At 41.3% G+C, this 15,163-nt stretch overlaps 1 long non-coding RNA gene across 1 annotated transcript; it reads left to right on the top strand.

Moving 5' to 3' along the window:
• On the top strand, positions 1-4,325 carry LOC116529823. Its single transcript, XR_004259688.1, has 2 exons — positions 1-1,789; positions 4,285-4,325. It is a non-coding gene; the product is annotated as an uncharacterized LOC116529823 (long non-coding RNA).
• The last annotated feature ends 10,838 nt before the right edge of the window (positions 4,326-15,163 follow it).

A 15,163-nucleotide genomic window follows, 5' to 3' on the forward strand; every position in this document is an offset into this window, starting at 1 on the left:
TCTGTCTCAGAAAAAAAAAAAAAAGTAGGAAGATGAGAATTCCTGGTCTCTTGCATAATATTCCCCTCTTAACCGCCATAGCTGGAGACAAATTTCCTCTTAAAAAAGAGAAGCAAACCTGTTTCTGGTTTAGGCTGGCATTGGGAGGAGAAAAGAGAACACACTAAGATATGCCCAGCAGTAATCTAAGCCTCCCTCAAGAATCAATCTCCAGAAATACAAAATACTAGCCTTGGGGTTGGAGATGGTGCTATGTTCTTTATTGTTTGAATTTCTAATTCCAGGGGCGTCTTACAAAGCAGGAGACCTTAGGGATACACAGATGACAGATCCCTTCACAGGTATTTGATTACAAACAGACTCCTGGGTCCCACTCCCCAGATACTCTGATTCAGTGGGTTTGGAGCCATGCCTGGGAATCAGAATTCTTAATGAGCTTCCCACAAATTCTGATATGCAGCCCGGTTTGGAAGGCTGGCTTCGTCTTATTTTTTACATTTGAGGTAACTGAGGCTGGAGGTGGTGGGGTGGTTTAATGTCTTGCCCAGGGCATCACAGATCACCCCTGTAGCAGAGATGCAGGTGGAAGCCCCTTCTCTTGACCCACTGGGATGTACATCCCAGAAATAGATGCGCTTTCTCTAAAAAACACCCAGCACAGTGGTCTCAGAGAAGCTCTCTGTATTTCCTGGGACATTTTCTCAGATGAGAGCACCCCTCTTTAGGCCTGAAAATGAGGGTCCCGGTGAGGTGGGTGTGTCCTAGGGACCTGCAAGCCTGTGTTCCGTGGGTGTGCGTCAGCCTCCCATCCCACGCAGCGTCACCAACAGTGTTATTGTAACTGCTGATCCAACCTGTGGAGGCAGATGGGGAACAATTGTCTAGAAAAAAGCCCTTTCTTTATCCACATGGCCCTCAGGATCCAATGGCCCCTTTTGTTCTTGAACAAAGAAAATTCATATGGGATAAGCACTTTTGGCATTAAAATTTACACTGTCTAAGCAGTTGCTGGCTACAATCAATCGCCCATTCATCCCAGGCCTTCTTTCTCTCTATTGTCTGCTTGACAGGCAAAATGACCTTTCAGCATTTCCAGCTGCAGTCCCAGGTTGCAGCTGTCTCTGTGCACACTGGCCTGGAAAAGTTACCAGATGCTGAGACAAGTTTTCTGCGTGGTCACTGGTAACCTTTTCCCTCCAGTCCTCCACGCTGCTGCCTGGGACTCTTCCTGGTGAGCCCTTCAGGCTGGCCCCTCTTCATTGAAACTCCTGCCGGCTCCTGCTGTCTACCATAAAACCCATCCCTTCCCTTCCACCCTCCACAGCCTGGGTTCCTGGCCCTCCTTTCAGGAAGGCAGCTGCTCCACGTGCAGCTAGGGCTTGTGACTTGGTGTGTTTGTACCTGTAAGTTCTGCTGCCTGAAAGAAAAACATTTTTTGAATAGGCACTTCCCAAAGCAAAAAGGACAGCAGGCCGTTTAGACAGAAAATGTTCTGTTCAAGTTGCTGTTTTTCCTGTGAAGGCCCTCTCACTTCTGGCTTCTGCTCATAGATCCCCAAAAATACCTTGTGTTGTGATTACCTTGGTGTCATTTGTCCTTCCCCAACCAGACTGCCAGGAGCCTGACAACTACTCTAAGTTGTGGTTCTTCATTTCTTCACACCTAGCAAGGCTCTGACTCAAACAGGAATTGAATCAATATCAGTTGAACAAATGAGGGAATGAATGAATTCCCTTCGCCACAGCATTATTGCTTCTCTGGGATAATGAAGAGGGGCTGTCCTGGACAGGTGGGTCGAGTTTGGGGTTCTGGACCCTGCATTTAGTGATCAGTACTAATGGCCCTAGTAAAAATGAGCCAGTGGCTATTTTCCAGTCTGTTAAAGTCCAGGCTTTCCCTGGAATGTGGTGCTTGATCCAGTTCTTTGAGCCTCTAGGATTCGGGTGGGGTAGGTCCAGCATGCTGGAATGAAGTTCCTGGGAGTTCTCCATTTCCTGGAGTCCATACTGGACTTGCGTCTTTTACAGCTTTGGGTAGTTAGTGGTTCTGTTAGAGACTATGTAGTGTCTCATTGTCCATAACCAAGAAAGTATTCATCTCTGCTCCTCCCGATAAACTTTGTATTAGCTGGCTAGCTTTGCCATAACCAAGTACCACAGGCCGCATGGCTTAAACAATGGAAGCACATTGTGTCGTGGTTCTGGAGGTTAGAAGTCTGAGATCCACATGCCAGCAAGTTCGGTTTCTTCTGAGGCTTGTGGCTCTCCTCCCCGCTGTGTCCTCAAATGGTCTTCCCTCTGTGTGTCTTGTCCTAATCTCTCTCTCTCTTTTTTTTTTTTTTTTTTTTTTTTTGAGAAAGAGTCTTGCTCTGTCACTCAGGCTGCAGTGAAATGGTGCGATCTTGGCTCACTATATCCTCTGCCTCCTGCGTTCAAGGGATTCTCCTGCCTCAGCCTCCCAGGTAGCTGGGATTACAGGCACCTGCCACTGCACCCAGCTAATTTTTGTATCTTTAGTAGAGACAGGGTTTCGCCTTGTTGGCCAGGCTGGTCTTGAACTCCTGGCCTCAGGTGATCCACCTGCCTCAGCCTCCCAAAATGCTGGGATCACAGGCATGAGCCACCAAGCTTGACCATCTCCTCTTTTTATAAGGTCATCAGTCATATTGGATTAAGGCCCACCCTAATAATGTCATTTTAACTCATTTACCTTTTCAGAGACCTTATCTGTAGCTATAGTCACATTCTGAAGTTGCGGGGGCTAGAACTTCAACATCCGAATTCAGGGAGGGCGTAGTTCAGCCCACACAGACATTTGGTGGTTCTTGATGTTTCTGTGGCAATAAACAATGCTACGGGGAGCATCCTTTTGCATTTCTCTGGTGACAGGGTGGACATCAGGAAGTGGCTTTGCAGGATCTTAGTGTGAAGAGATGCAGTCTTGTTCTGCGTTGCTCTTGTTCTCCAGCTGGTTGTATGAATTTTTTCTTTCCCCAAAATGCGTAACAGTTTTTCTCTGTCCACATTCTCATCGGTACTTGGTATTGCCAGAATTATGTTTTGCCATTGGATCAGTGAGGAAAAAAATGTACAGAGAAATGTAATTCTCCCTCCTAGGCCTGCCCTCAGCTCTCCGGTTTCATTCTCTGGATGCAGTCACTGTTACATTCTTATGTGGCTTTTCAGAGAAATTCTCTGCCCCTTATTGAGCATTTCAACTTGTTGCAAATGCTTCATATCCCAAGCACGTCTCCATATTATTGTAGACGCTTCCTAAAAGTTGATTTTGATGGTTGCATAATAGTCTGTGCATAAACGAGCCATAATTTTGAAAAGCATTGCCCTAATTGTTGGGCATTTGGTTTCTGCTACTTTGTTTAAAACTATATATTCCTTTTACAAAAATTTGAAAATACGGAAAAGGAATATGGCATCTATAATCCCCGCCCCTGTCGGCAGTTTATTTCTAGTTTTGTTTTGAGAGGCTTGTTTTGTTTTATATTTCTGGTTGGTCTTTGGCGTAGGCATTTATCTTTAGGAAAGTCTAATACTTCCTGTAGAGTTTCGAATTTTAATTTTCCATTTAATTTTATAGGATGAGAGTGTCCCCGTGCCATGAAATCGTCCATCTCTTTCTCTTCTCCTCTAAGGAGTGTAGCAAGGAATGAAAACCAGCGAAGTCATAATGGGGGTTGACTTGAATGTGGTTAGGTAATTTATTTAATAAGTGGCAAATCACTTGCAAACCATAAATCTTTAAACTCTTGTTAGTAAGAAATTACTTTTATATATTTTATGTCCATCACAATGGAGATTGAGGCCTCCTTCTCTGAACCATTTAACGGTCTGCTTGGGAAGTGACTGTTCATTTAGCTTCTCAGTAAGTAGGATATATTTGTCCAGGAAATATGGACCTTTAAGGCAAAACAGCTTTTTTGGTCTATAAACTTGAATGATTTCCAAACCCACCAAGCAGCTTCTTTTTATGAGTAAGCTCTGGAAAGGGCTCAGGCTCATCCAACTTGAATTGTTAATTAAAGAAGATTATTTGTCAACAATTTCAATGTTACGAAGGGGAATCTAATAGAGAATGCTAATAAAATACATCAAACTCCAAAACTTTCTAGGACTGTTAAAAATCAATCTACCAGCATCAGTTGATCTCATATGACTAAAGTATTTCAATCAAAATAAGTTGGAAGTTTATCTTGTCATTGTTAAATAGAGCTGGAGCTGAAATATTAAGTTTGGTTAACGTCATTTTGGTGTTTTAAAACTTTTTAAGAACTTGAAATGATGATTTGCAAACTGGATTCCGATGATACTAAAAAAAATACCAATAAGCATAGGATAGCCCTGAACGGAATAATTAAATGCATGAGTAGCTTATGTAAACTCACTTCAGTAATTTGAACCTTATTCTTGGTAAGGACAGTGTGAGGCAAACATTTCAAGAAGAAAGCACAATTTAAAACTCCAATGTGCTGCCTTTTGGGTGTTGCTGAGTGTGTGTGTGTGTGTGTGTGTGTACCTGAAACACTGAGAAGAGGTAGACTTACCAGAAAGTGCTGAGAGAAAGTTTTGCACACAGGGCAGAGTACTGGAGCAGTGAAAGTGTTCGTCCTGCCCTTGTTTTTGCTGAGGAGTCCCTGGAAACAGGTAAGTGACTGACTTATTGATTAATGCTTCCCAGCTTTAGAGAATTTAGTTTCAAGGCCTCATTTAAAGTCTACATTTTGCAGTATCTCTTGAGGTAGATTTAAGAGAAAATAAGGAAGCACTTCCCAAACACATACAAAATAACTAAAGCTTTCTCAATGGTGGGCAAGAAATTCTCTCTGTCCAAATGAGCTAAAATTCTTGACTTGAATGTGATTTTTCTGAAGTGGTGTGAAGTAGTGACATCTTGTGGCCATGTGAGGTAATTTCTGGTGACTTCCATATTGAATTAGGAAGTCAAGCATTCGTTTGTTCATTCATTCACAGTCTGAATGCTTAGCAGTTGCCACTTTAACCTCTAGCATGTTTCTTTGTTTTCTTTTTCTTTTTTTTTTTTTTGAGGTGGAGTCTAACTCTGTTGCCCAGGCTGGAGTGCAGTGGCGCGATCCTGGCTCACTGCAACCTCTGCCTCCCTCCCGGTTTCAAGTGATTCTCCTGCCTCAGCCACCCAAGTAGCTGGGACTACAGGCACCCGCCACCGTGCCCGACTAATTTTTGTATTTTTTAGTAGAGACAGGGTTTCACCATATTGGCCACGCTGGCCTTGAACTCCTGACCTCGTGATCCGCCTGCCTCCGCCTTCCTCCACCTCCCAAAGTGCTGGGATTACAGGCGTGAGCACTGTCTGGTGTTTCCTTTGAACAGTAAATGATAGTTTTTGGAGTAAAGGTCAGGTTTTAATAACCCTATTCCTATAGGGTTAAATAATGAATCGTTTCCCTGCCCTGTCCTCTCTCTGCTGTAGGAAAAAAGTACACAGGAAGGTGTGTAAACTCAAAGGAGCAGAGATGCTGAAGGCAAAATAGCTTCGTTTAAGGCAAATGTCCGCTTCTACGTGCTGTGTGACCATGAAAAAAGTGAGCAACCTGCTCTGAATACTTTTCTTCTTAGGAGGAATACTGGGAATAATAATTAGCCTTCAGAATTGTGGGGATTAAATGAGTTAAACCATAATGTGAGTTATGAAGCTGACAGAACCCTCAGATGATGATATAGTGGAAATAGGTCATTGTGATACGTGGCCATATACCTTCTTTGGAGGTCACGTTTCTCATCTGTAAAAGGTGGGTGTTAGATTAGCTGACCAGCAAGGTTGCTTCTGTTTTTAACATCCCATAATTTGATGTTTCTCTTCACATTCTTCTGAATCTCTTTACTTCTAGTATGAGCTTCTCAACACTTATTTTTTGACCTATAACTTGTAGCATTTTGTTTTCCTGAGTAATACATTCTAAATGACTTAAAGGAAAACACGGGTGTTTTATACATTGTCTTCCACTATTGACAATTCAGTTTTATGATTGAAGCAGTTAGGCAAGTTTCATTTTTTCCCTCCCCTCCCCTTCCCTCCCCTTCCCTCCCCGCCCCTTCCCTTTTTCTCTCGCCCCCACCCCTCTTTCTCTCTCTCTCTCTTTCTTTCGTTTCGTTTCTTTTTTCCCCAAAGTCTTGCTCTGTCACCCAGGCTGGAGTGCAGTGCTGCAATGTCAGCTCACTGCAGCCTCTACCTCCCAGGTTCAAGCGATTCTCCTGCCTCAGCCTCCCGAGTAGCTGGTATTACAGGTGCATGCCATCACTGCTGGCTAATTTTTGTATTTTTTTATAGAGACAGGGTTTTGCCATGTTGGCCAGGGTGGTCTCAAACTCCTGACCTCAGGCGATCTGCCTACCTCAGTCTCCCAAAGTGCTGGGATTACAGGCCTGAGCCACTGCTCCTGGCCAGTGGGGCAAGTTTCTGAATTTGGAAAGAAACATAAACATTGTGGCAAATATTTAAGTCTTTACTCTGTGCCCACCAGGCATGATAAATAACATGCTCTGTTCACACATGGAAATGCAAAGTAAGCATAGCTTCTCTTCCAACCCATGTTTACTAGGCCTAGCCATGCAGTGAGTTCATCTTTCTTTCTGGTTCTTTCTTCCCAGCTCATTTGTTTCTCAACAAAACCCAGAACTTGGATAAAATTCACAGATCGAGTTTATGTCTTACCATGATAGGGGAGAATATTAGAAAACAACCCATCTGGGACAGGCGCGGTGGCTCATGCCTGTAATCCCAGCACTTCAGAAGGCCAAGGCAGATCATGAGGTCAAGAGACTGAGACCATCCTGGCCTACATGGTGAAACCCAGTCTCCACTAAAAATACACAAAATTAGCTGGGCATGGGGGTACGCTCCTGGAGTCCCAGCTACTTGGGAAGCTGAGACAGGAGGATCTCTTGAACCCAGGAGGCGGAGATTGCAGTGAGCTGAGATTGCGCCACTGCACTGCAGCCTGGCGAGAGTGAGACTCCATCTCAAAAAAACAAACCAAACCAAAACAACAACAACAAAAAAACCACAACCTATCTTTTAGGCAAGTGTGTTTTTCTTTCCTTCCTCCCTTCTTTTTTTTTTATCTTTCTTGGGATTAGTTTTCTAAACACGGAAAGACTAGTTCCAGAACCTCATGAAAAGAGATGACACTCTATTTCATCTTACGTTTTGTTTGTAATCACAGTTTATTAAGCTCTTTCTCATACGTTCTCTCCTTTGTTTCTCAAACCAACAATCTAAAGTTAGTGGAACCGGATGATACTATTCGTTTTAAAATTAGGAACCTGAGGCCTGAATCTATGAGTTTCCCCTGGACACACCTCCAGTGAGTGATGGCAACAGAATCGAATCCCTGGGCTTTCCCCTTGGACTTAGGTCAGGTGTCACCAAACTGCCCAAGTCAATTTCAAGAATTACACTGGCAGGGCACGATGCCTCACACCTGTAGTAGCAGCACTTTGGGAGGCCAAGGCAGATGGATTGCTCGGGGCCAAGAGTTTGAGACTAGCCTGGCCAACATGGTGAAACCCTGTCTCTACAAAATTAAAAAAAATTAGCTGGGCGCGGTGGCACATGCCTGTAATCTCAGCTACTCGGGAGCCTAAGGGAGGAGCATCCCTTGAACCTGGGAGTTGGAGGTTGCAGGGAGCTGGATTGCGCCACTGCACTTCAGCCTCGGTGACACAGCAAGACTCCATCTTAAAAAAATGATGCGAAAAATTCTTCTTGTTCTATTTGAATAACTTATAACTTGTATTTACAATTAGTTTGTTTTGGTCATGTAAATAAAATTGGGAAGCAGAGGAAAATAAAAAGAAAAAAAAAATTTTAAGCTTTGTGAATCTCTGAATGAGGGATAATCCCTCTAGAGAGATAGACAGGCCAACAGACAGTTTTGGGTTATTTCCCCATATGTAGATCCTGAGATGAGGACTTAATTTTAAGTCAAAGCAGTTTGTTGGGAAGTGATCCCAGGAAGGATTTGGAGTGGGGAGGTGAGACAGGGAAGGGACGGATGCTAATGCTGAGTGCGTTGATTAGCAGATGACCACGGCCGCTGTGGGCTCTGGGGCTCAGCACACCGATACCCCTGTGAGAGGGTGCAGAGCTGCCCCAGAGTAGTTCCCCTGCAGAGAAGAGGAGGCTGGGTACTCATGGACCAGCTCTCGTTTGTCATTGACACAACTCCCAGCGTCGTGGAATGCCCTGCAAGCAGGACCGGCACGCTGAGCAGTTGGAGAGCCCGTTGGCACAGCCGGAGGAGATTGCGGTAAGAAGCTGCTGCCCGCATAAGAAACGTAAGTGCTGAGAGGAGGTGGGCAGGACACTCTAGCCGTGTCCCCTGTACCGATACACCTGCTCTGCCTGTGTCTTAAGTGATTTCCACTGTGACTCACACGTCTAGCATCACGAAACATGCTAACGGAGACAAAATATTTGTAAGGATCTGGTGCCTCTTCTTACCACAATAGGTCGATTGAAAATCCGTGCACACCTGAAAAAAGTAAGACGGTTTATTGTCAGGTGTCTACATGAGGAAAGCAGACGTCAGATCTTGTAGCAGCTCGGAGAAGGGAGTAATCAGCTGAGAAAGCCTTGTGGAGGAGGAACTCTAGGGCTGGTAGGATTTGGGTGTGGAGAATGAAGAGTGAATGGGAACAGGCAGGTGTGCTGCTTCTCCCTTACCTGTCCTCTGGACAACGGGAAGTTGAAAGTTCCCCCTCCTTTGTCAAATAAATACATGCAGATAACTTAAAAAAAAATAGTTTAGAGGCTCATGAAGGGATGTAATTAAAGGTAGATCTAATATTTTAAAAATAATTGTTAAAAAGTGGACTTATCCATTCAAAATGGCAAAGGTATTACTGCTACTAAGCCAGATAGGCAGGGTGCTGTTAAAGCCATGCTTAAAGTTTATAGTCTTTTTTTTTTTTTTTTTTTTGAGACAGTGTCTCGCTCTTGTTACCCAGGCTGGAGTGCAATGGTGCGATCTCGGCTCACCGCAACCTCCGCCTCCCGGGTTCAGGCAATTCTCCTGCCTCAGCCTCCTGAGTAGCTGGGATTACAGGCATGCGCCACCATGCCCAGCTAATTTTTTGTATTTTTAGTAGAGACGGGGTTTCACCATGTTGACCAGGATGATCTTGATCTCTTGACCTCGTGATCCACCCGCCTCGGCCTCCCAAAGTGCTGGGATTACAGGCTTGAGCCACCGTGCCCGGCTAAAGTTTATAGTCTTAAATTTATATGTTAGGAAGGAACAAGGTATGGAAATAATGAGCTAAGATTTCATCTCAGAGGTTAGAATAAGGTAAGAAAATTAAACTCCTCAAAAAGTTAGGAGATAGATAATAAAGGTAAGAGGAAAAATTAATCAAATAGAAAACAGTCAATAAAGAGGATCAATAAAACTGAAAGTTGGTTCTTGAAAAGGAACAATAAAATTGATAAACTCCTGGATATAGATTTAAGAAAAATAGGTGGAAAACAACTATTATCGAGTGTCAAAAAGGAGACAATACCATCGATCCTGATGCAAACAGGATCCTTTGCAAATGCAAATGTAAAAGATGATAAGAATATCATGAACAGCTTTAAACAGTAAGTTTGATGAGTTAGATAACATTGACATATTCTTTAAAAGGTCTCAACTGACCAAAACTGACACAACAAGGAATATGAAAATCAGAATAATCTTATAAGTACTAAATAAATTGAATCTGTAATCACCAACTTTCCCACAAGGAAGACTTTAGTCTCAGAAGTCTCAGTGGTGAACTCTTCCAAAGATTTAAGGAAGAATTAATGCTAAACTTTTGCAACTTTTTCAAATAGAAAAGAACAAAGATCATCTTTAGTGTTTAAATAACCTTGATATGAAATATGACACACATTATAAGGAAAACTACAAGTGAATCCTACTCAACCCTGAACAAAATATTAATCAAGTGAATGGAGCAATATGTTCAAAGGATAATAAACCTTGCTCAGATTGGTTGATTTTGGAAATGCCAGTTTGGTCTAGTATTAAAAAAACTATTGAGTATGATTAGCATGCTCACAGAATACAGAAGAAAAATTATAATGATCATTTTAATAGGTACATAAAAAGCAATTGGATGCATTCAATATCTACTCATGATGTTACAGTCTTTGGCAAATTAGCAGTAGAAAGGAGCTTCTTTTATTTAATGAACACACAAAAACCTATAGCAACTGACCTGTGTGATAGTGAAAAATTGAAAGCTTTTTCCTTGAAATTAGGGACAAGAAAACATGTATGAGAGTTACTAGTAAATGCAGTAAGGCAAAAAAAAAAAAAACAAAAACAAAACAAAACAAAAAAAAAAACAAAGGTTTGAAATAGAAGAAATTTTTTATTAAATAAAGTTGTTATAGTTTTATACATAGAAATCCTATAGGAAATTCATACAGAAAAATTATTAGAATTGGTAGGTGAGCTTAGTAAAATCATGAAATACAAGGTCTATATACAAAAGTACTTCTATAATACACATAAAAGACAAAAAGCAAAAAAAAAAAAATCCAGACAAATAAACACCTATTACAGGACTCCATTTTATGTAAAGTTCAAAACCCAAGAACAACTCAGGTATATTATTAGAAGTCATGACAGTGACTTTTGAGGGTGAGGAAGCGGTATGATGGGGTGTGGGCAGAAGGGGTGCTTCTGGCAGGCCAGTGCCCTCTTTCTTGATCTGGATAGTTGTTTCATGGATGTGCACTTAGTGATCATTGAGCTGAATATTTATGATTTGCTCATTTACCTGCATGTAAGAAAACATTTAAACAATCAAAAGCCAGGTAGGCCAGTTTAGTAAGCAATAGTATCTATAAATAACATATAATTTTAACTTTAGAAACATTAAATTATTTGAAGGTAGTTGGGAAAAAGCCAGCAAGCATTAATTTATAAGCACAGAATCTACAATCAAATTGTGGCAAAAAGTAATTTTTAATGGCAAAAACTGCAATTACTTTTGCACCAACCTGATATAAATAGTAGAACCTAAGCATGTGTCTTTAAGATTTTCTGGAATAGACTGGGGCGGTTGCTCATGCCTGTAATCCCAGCAATTTGGGAGACTGAGGCAGGCGGATCATGAGGTCAAGAGATCGAGACCATCCTGGACAACATGGTGAAACCGCATCTCTACTAAAAATACAAAAATTAGCTAGGCATGGTGGTGCGCGCCTGTAGTCCCAGCTGCTCTGGAGGCTGAGGCAGAAGGATCGCTTGAACCTGGGAGGCAGAGGATTCAGTAAACCTAGATAGCACCACTGCACTCCAGCCTGGAGACAGAATGAAACTCTGTCTCAATAAAAAGGAAAAGGATTTGTGGAATACTACAGGTGCATCACTTCTTTCATCCTCTCTGGTCAAAGCTGTGTCGTTAGTTAGGTAATTGTGTATGCAGGTGTCGCATACGTGACACAAACGGATCAATATCTCTGCCTGGAGGAATCCAGGGTCTGAAAAAAGTGCCTGGTAAATTGACCTGGGATTGCAGTGACCTTTGCAGCATCTTGCTTGGAATGCTCTTCCCGCACAGTGCTCTGCCCTTTTCTGCTCCTGCACCTTCCCCAGTCCTGCCCCGCAGAGGCACTCAACTTCAACTTTTCACAATCTTTCTGTTATTTCATCTCCATATTTCTACTTAGCATCCTACTGACATGTTTTGATTTACCCATTTTAGACCTCATCGTTGACTTCCTATTGTGGTACATTGAACCTCTTTAAAACTCTGTTCACTTCCCCTTCCTATCCTCTGCTAAGATCCAGTATTTGCATTATGTTACTATGAAAATATTGTCCACCCTTAAGCCAAGCGTTGTATCATGATAATACTTCTTTTCTTGAACAACCTATTTTTCCTGGATTAATAATTGTCTCCTTTTAGTTTGCCTAGCTTTCTTTGTACCTATTGGTCATCCTTCCCAACTATCTCATAGATCTCATGAGTGTGTCTCAATATTATTTTTCACATGGTCAATCCCTTATTATTATTATTGATTAATGCCCCCGTTTCCCCCGTGGAGATATCTTCCTGAAGCCTCTGTTTTCCTTCAATCTAGACTCCTTGCTCTCTCGGCTGGCTGCTCATCTTCATCCACCTAGGACTTGCCTTTGCCACCCTTCTGTAGTGAATCCCCTGTTTCTTGGGGTCTTTTGCATATCTCTTTCTTGGTTTCCTCCATTTTTTTAAACTTTAGTCTTTCTCCTGATGCTGCTCCACTAGAGTAAGACAGAAAGATTATTCAGAAGAAAGATTGCATGAGACATGATGTCTAGTCTACTCAAAACTTTATTAAGGAACAGAATTTATGGATGAAAACTTTATTGAGGAACAGAATTTATGGATGAAAGCCATTTTTCCTTAGAGGTTTAAGGAGAAATAAACCTTCATCAGTTGCTCCATTGTAGATTGCTTTTACTTTTGGCTCCAAAAGTTTTTATTTACAAAAATGTGTCATGTTTTGATATTTCTTTATGTCTTGGTGTGGGTCATTCTTTATTTACTATTCTGGACATTTGGCAGATCCTTGAAATATGCAAAGTCAAGTTTCCACAGTGCTGACACATTTTATTTTATTATTTCTTTGAGAGTTTTCTCCTTTTGTTATCTCTTCTCCGTCTCTGGGACTCTTATTAGTTAGATGTTAATTTATAGTTCATTATTCTTATTGAATTAAGAAATTTCATGTGCTTGATTTCAAATGTTTTGTGTTCTCTAATTGTTCCCTTTTAATGGCAACTTGTTCACTTATCTCAGAGGAAGAACAATGACAGGCCACCAATGGTGAATCCTACAACTATGAAAAAGGGACATGGGACTCAACTTAGTGTGAGGGAACAGGGAACACTTCTTTGTAGATGTGACGTCTGTGCTCAGCCAGGATTAACTAAGCAGAAGGAAACTGGGAGCACACATTCCAGGAAAAAGGAACAGCTTATGTGAAAATCCTGAATAGGGAAGGTGTGCAGTGCATTAGAAAGGAACTGAAAGTGGCCAGTGTGATTAGAGTTGAGAGCAAGGGGGAAAGCAGCTCCGAATGGGGCTGATAATGTAAGGAAGAACCAGACCCTGCAGGGCCTTTGGCTATATTAAGGATTTCAGAGTTTATCTTAAAGGCATGGGAAGTCATTACAAAGTCCAAAGCAGAGCAGATCATTTAATGCTAAATTTTACAGGTGAAACTTTGATGAGAAACAGGATATTTATATAGTGTCAAAGTACTTTGCCACAGAATACTTACTGATTGCCAAGAGAGAAAAAAAATAGAGAAATCTAACAGACACCACTCCATCAAGTGATCAAAGTTACCATAACACCATTAATGGATGAATCAACATCGTGTACCTCCTCATATAATGCACTGAGAAGAACATAACATCTCTCTGTGATACTTCTGCCAACAATGCATGCCTGGATCATGGGAAAACGTAAGGCACATCCAACAGGAGGGACATTCTACAAAGTAAGTGCCCTGTTTCTTTTAAAAACACAAACATGCATACACAGTGAAATATCAAAAGACAGACGGAGGAACTGTTCTAGGTTGAAGGAAACTGGAGAGACATGGCAGTGTGTGATCTGGGCTGGACTCTGAACCAGCGCTTTCTTCTTTTGCTATAAAGGGCATTAGTGAGACAATTGGAAAATTTTGAAAAATATCTATAGATTAGACCTTATATCAATGCCAATTTCCTGATTTGCATAATTGTACTGAGACTATCTCAAAGAATATCCTTGTCTTTACACACTATAATACTTAAAATAGAAGGGCATCTTGTGTGTCACTTACTCTCAAATGGCTCAGGAGAAAAAGCAGAGATAGAGAGAATGAATGCAAATGAGAGTGACTATGAAGAAAAATGAACTATGATAAAACATAAAATATTAATATTTGTTGATGCTCAGAATTCAGGAAAACTTAACATTTGAAGAACCCAGGTGCAATAAATTCTTGATGCTGCTTTTGCAATTTTTCTGTAAGTCTGAAATTATTTCACGATTTTAAAAGAGATGGCTTAGGCTGCAGTAAGAAAAGCCATTAAAAGAGGACAAAAGGGAATACAGCACATGGAGACTATGCAGCAGGCAGTGCAGGCGTCCAAGAGAATGCTTATAGTGACTTGGTGTTGTACGGTCGCAGTGCAGACGAGAGGAGTGTATGCAGTCAAGACGTGTTTAGGACGTGAGGTAGACATGAGTGGAGGAGGATGTAGAGCCAATGGGTGATGCCGTTCACTGAAACAAGGGAGAGTAGGAGGTGCAGCCTTAAAGAGAATGCTGCTGAGTTCTATTTTGCACAACACGTATATGATGCCTTTAAAATATCCAACTGGAGAGGTAGAGTAAGCAGTGAATTTGTAGCTCTGGAGATCAGGGACGAGCTCAGCGCTGAAGATAAAAGTTTGAGGCCATTTAGCACATAGATGGCAACTGAAACCATGAGTGTGAGTGATGTTGTCTAAGGAGCAAGTGGAATAGAGAAGAGGGCTAAGAAAGCCCAGCATTTAAAGGTTGGATAGAAAGAAAAATGTGGTCAGCATTGGAATGAAAATGGAGATGCAACCATAGGTATTCACATGGTGAAAATAATTATAAAAGGATATTATATGCAAGTCTATATTTGAAAATGTGAAGAAAACATAATTTTCTAGCAAAAGACAAATTACCAGTGACCTAACTTGGGCAGACTGTAACTGTAGAAGAGTAATTCTACAGTTATGGTCTTTGGGACAACTTGTAGGGTCATTAAAGATGTATTTACCATGGAAAAAAGGAGACTTTAAAAACTTCTTGAGTTCTTTATAACTTTCAAAGAACAAAAAATTTCTGTTTCTAAGGTCTTAACCTTGGAAACACACTGAGTTTGGAAGCAAAACAAGATTAAAGAAAATGATCAGAGACTTAGGAGAATTAAAAAAGTACAACGATATGATAATTCAAAGAGACAGGAAGGCTAAATCCTTCCTTGGTTACTGAACTGGCATTAATCATAAACATTTTCCTTCTCACTACTTGATGGGAATAGTGAGCAGTATCTCTAGATCAAGTCAGAATGTGACAACCAGGTGTTTGACACTTGTGACTAATTATAT

This window comes from Sapajus apella, unplaced genomic scaffold, assembly GCF_009761245.1.
Source record: "Sapajus apella isolate SASKATOON/1434 unplaced genomic scaffold, GSC_monkey_1.0 scaffold63, whole genome shotgun sequence".
Taxonomy (NCBI): domain Eukaryota; kingdom Metazoa; phylum Chordata; class Mammalia; order Primates; family Cebidae; genus Sapajus; species Sapajus apella.